This window comes from Nicotiana sylvestris, chromosome 5 (assembly GCF_000393655.2).
Source record: "Nicotiana sylvestris chromosome 5, ASM39365v2, whole genome shotgun sequence".
Lineage (NCBI taxonomy): Eukaryota > Viridiplantae > Streptophyta > Magnoliopsida > Solanales > Solanaceae > Nicotiana > Nicotiana sylvestris.
The window spans coordinates 87,676,250-87,680,822 of NC_091061.1; positions in this window are offsets into that span (position 1 = coordinate 87,676,250).

A 4,573-nucleotide genomic window follows, 5' to 3' on the forward strand; every position below is an offset into this window, starting at 1 on the left:
AACTCTTTTGGTGAGGACCTCGGCTGCTTGTTGGCTTTTTTGAAGATTTATCTCTCTCCTAAAATCGAGGAACTCAATTTCCAAACTTTCTAGATGACATTCCACCCGTATGGGGATTTTGTCCTTTCTCTTTATTCTACCTCTAGGGGATTTTGACTTTGGATTTCTTTAATTTTCAATAACTTTGATTTCAGAGCATCGGCCCTCATGGCCAGTCGGGATCGACTTGACGCATCCGCTGAGGCTGGGTACTTTTCTTTGGACTTGGCTTTTATTAAGCAGAACCCTGTAAAACCAATCTTGCCACATTTTTTTTGTATTAGTTTCAGAACAGAATTAGACCGAAAGGGATTCAAAGAAAGGTAAACAAAAGACAAGAAAGTGAATTTAAGGAGAAGTGTCCCTTTCGGGGAGGAAAAAAGGACTTATCTGGGATGCATACAGACTTCAATAGACATGACATGCTTCTTAGACTAGATACGTGATTTGCACAACTATCGAACTTCTCATAAACCCATTGCGACTCGTGTTTTAAAAACCGAGAAACCTTGCCAGGACTCTTTCAATACCAATGGTGGTGAGGGGTTTCTTCTTTTCGATCAACGGCGCCCTTTGCAAGTTTTCGTCCAATCGACCTCTCTCATTTCTCTTCTCACTGTCGCCTTATATTGCTCTTTACGTATTTTCACTAACAAAACTCTCTCATTATCCAATTTCTTTGCTCAGCATCGCCTTATGGTGCTTGTAGGTTTTCACCACTTAGACTCTCTCATTTTATTTCTCTTATCTTGATTGCATCGAATCCAAACAACTACGTTCTCCGATTTTGAAACACCTTTTGTCGATTGATCAGAAGGACTTGAACAAGGTTTAGGTAAAAAGAATTTGGATCGAATTACAACTTTGGAACTGTTCAAGCGGGATCATCGCCAAACCATTATAACATCTGCCCCAGTTTCACTTTGGGGGGGGGAGAATTGGATTTTTGTTTTGGTGTGACTGAACCCCATAGAGAGATTGCCTATGTATCCTTTCGGAATCAAGTCGAATGTAGTTCAGGGAAACATTTTGTTTTTTGTTGTTTTATTGTTTTTTTTTTCTTTTTTCTCTTTTTTTTACAAACGTCTTTGGGTTCCAAAGAGCGTAATGAAAGGAGGGTAAACCGGCTCAAAAGGTTAGCAAAGGATTGGAGTGATTGGGGTAGCAAGAATGAAAGCCTTCGTCATCCCAATCGGATAATGTTATTATTGCAGAAGGATTAGACATAGTACCTTTTGAATGCATCTGCATTTACAGCTGTTTCAGGGTCGTTTCCCTCAATGTCTCCCAGATATAATGCCCTTTTTCGCAACAATTTTCTGATAATGTATGGGCCTTTCCAGTTCGGAGAAATTTTTCCTTTTGCTTCCTGATGATGGGGGAGAATACGCCTTAAAACGAGTTGCCCCACTTCAAAATTTCTAGGCCGCACTTTCTTGTTGTAGGCATGGGCCATTCTTTGTTGGTACAACTGGCCGTGGCAGACTACGGCCATTCACTTTTCATCGATCAGGGTCAATTGTTCCAAATGGGTTTTGACTCACTCACTGTCTTCAATTTCAGCTTCAACAATGATTCGGAGAGAAGGTATTTCAACTTCTGCGGGTATTACAGCTTCAGTTCCATAAACCAAGAGGTACGGGGTTGCTCTGACCGATGTGCGCATAGTAGTGAGATACCCCAACAATGCAAACAACAACTTTTCATGCCACTGCCTGGAACTTTGAATCATCTTTCTCAAAATCTTTTTGATGTTCTTGTTTGCTGCTTCGACGACACCATTGGCTTTGGGACGATAAGGAGTAGAGTTTCGATGCGTTATCTTGAATTGTTCACATATCTCCCTCATCAAAGGACTATTCAAATTTGTAGCATTATCCGTAATGATAGTTGCAGGAATACCAAAATGGAAGATGAGGTTGGAATGCACGAAGTCTACGACATCTTTCTTGGTGACAGATTTGAGAGTAATTGCTTCAACCCACTTTGTGAAGTAGTCGATAGCGACCAATATGAATCTATGCCCATTTGAAGCTTTCGGCTCAATCGGCCCAATGACGTCCATGCCCCAGGCAACAAATGGCCAAGGTGCTGACATGGGATGCAGTTCTGTAGGCGGTGCATGAATCAAATCACCGTGCACCTGACATTGATGACATTTCCAGACGAAACTAAAGCAGTCTTTTTCCATAGTCATCTAGTAATAGCCCGCTCGAAGGATTTTCCTTGCCAAAACATACCCATTCATGTGGGATCCGCAAACTCCTGCGTGCACTTCATACATGATTCTTCCAGCCTCTTCGATGTCAACACATCATAACAAGTTGAGATTCGGAGTCCTTTTGTACAAGACATCACTACTCAAGAAGAAATCACTTGTGTGCCGTCTAATGGTTCTCTTTTGGTCTCCACTGGCTTGCTCGGGGTATTCTTTAGTTTTTAGAGATCTTTTAATATCATGATACCATGGCTGAATGTTTGGTTCTGCCTCAACCGTATTGCAGTAATCATGCCTTTCCCAGATTTGGATTTCCAAGGGATCAATGTGGGCATTACCTGGGTATGACAGCATTGAGGCCAAAGTAGCGAGTGCATCGGCTAACTCATTGTGAAAACAAGGAATGTACTTGAACTCTACTGACTTAAACCACCTGCTAAGATCTTCCACATGTTGCTTGTAGGGAATAAGTTTGACATCCCGGGTCTCCCATTCTCTCTAAGCTTGTCGGATAATCAGATCCGATCTCCCATGATTAATAATTCTTCGACATCTTGGTCGATTGCCATGTTCATACCCATAATGCAGGATTTATACTCAGCAGTATTGTTTGTGCAGAAAAACCGAAGCTGGGATGTGGCTGGATAATGCTGACCAGTAGGTGAGATCAAGATTGCCCCAATTCCAACACCTTTTGCGTTCACAGCCCCATCGAAGAATATTTTCCAAGCATTGGTGTCTTCTGATGTTATCTCAACTGAATTTACCTCTTCATCCGATAAGTAGGTGCTCAGAGGCTGGTATTCGTCGTCAATAAGGTTTTCATCCAAATGATCCGCTAAAGCCTAGGCTTTTATTGCCGTGCGGGTGACGTAGACTATGTCAAATTCAGTGAGCAGGATCTGCCATTTTGCTAACCTCCTTGTGGGCATTGGCTTCTGGAATATGTATTTTAAAGGATCTAGCCTGGTGATGAGATAATTGGTGTAGGCCAATAAGTAATGCCTCAGCTTCTGAGCAACCCAAGTCAGAGCGCAGCAAGTCCGTTCCAACAGGGTATATTTGACTTCATAGCTTGTGAACTTTTTGCTCAAATAGTAGATCGCATATTCTCTATTCCCGGTCACATCATGTTGTCCAACGAAACATCCAAAAGAATTCTCCAAGACTGTCAAATACAGGAAAAAAGGCTTCCAAGGTTCGGGTGGGACCAAGACCGGCGGGTTCGACAGATATTCTTTGATTTTTTTAAAGGCTTCTTGGCACTTGTCTGTCCATTTAATTGCTACATCTTTATTCAAAAGCTTGAAGATGGGTTCACATGTAGAAATCAACTGGGCAATGAATCGGCTAATGTAGTTTAGCCTTCCCGGTAGGCTCATAACCTCTTTCTTGGTTCTTGGAGGAGGCAAATCTCGAATAGACTTTATCTTTGTTGGGTCTAACTCAATTCCCCTCCGACTAACTATGAATCCCAGGAGTTTGCCCAACGGAACCCCAAATGCACATTTTGGCTGGGTTTAGCTTCAAATCATATTTATGTAGCCTCTTAAAGAATTTTCTCAATTCCCGAACATGGTCGTCCTGGGTCTTGGATTTGATGATCACATCGTCTATGTACACCTCAATTTCTTGGTGCATCATGTCATGAAAAATGGCAGTCATGGCCCTCATATAGGTTGCCCCGGCGTTCTTCAGACTAAAAGGCATGACCCTGTAACATAGGTGCCCCAGGGTGTGGTGAAAGCTGTCTTTTCTGCATCCTCTTCATCCATCAACACCTGGTGATATCCTGCGTAACAATCCACGAAGGACTGTATTTCATGCTTTGCACAGTTATCAACAAGGATGTGGATGTTCGGAAAATGGAAATTATCCTTGGGGCTTGATTTGTTTAGATGTCTGTAGTCCACACACACTTGAGTTTTCCCGTCTTTCTTTGGCACTAGAACCACATTGGCTAACCGTGTGGTGTATCGAACCACTCGGATCACCCCCGCTTTCAACTGTTTAGTGACCTCTTCTTTAATCTTGTCACTGATATCAGTTTTTGAACTTTCTTTCCTTTTGCTGGACAGGGGGATAATCGGGGTATGTTGGCAAATTGTGAACCACCAAATCGACACTTAGTCCTGGCATGTCATCATATGATCAAGCAAACACGTATTTGAATTCAAACAAAAGTTGGATCATCTTCCCGGGTTTTTTTATCTGTGTGAATGCTTATCTTGGTTTCTTTGACTTCTTCCGAACTACCCAAATTAACCGGCTTGGTATCATTTAAGTTCAGCTTAGGTTTATTCTCAAATTGTTCCA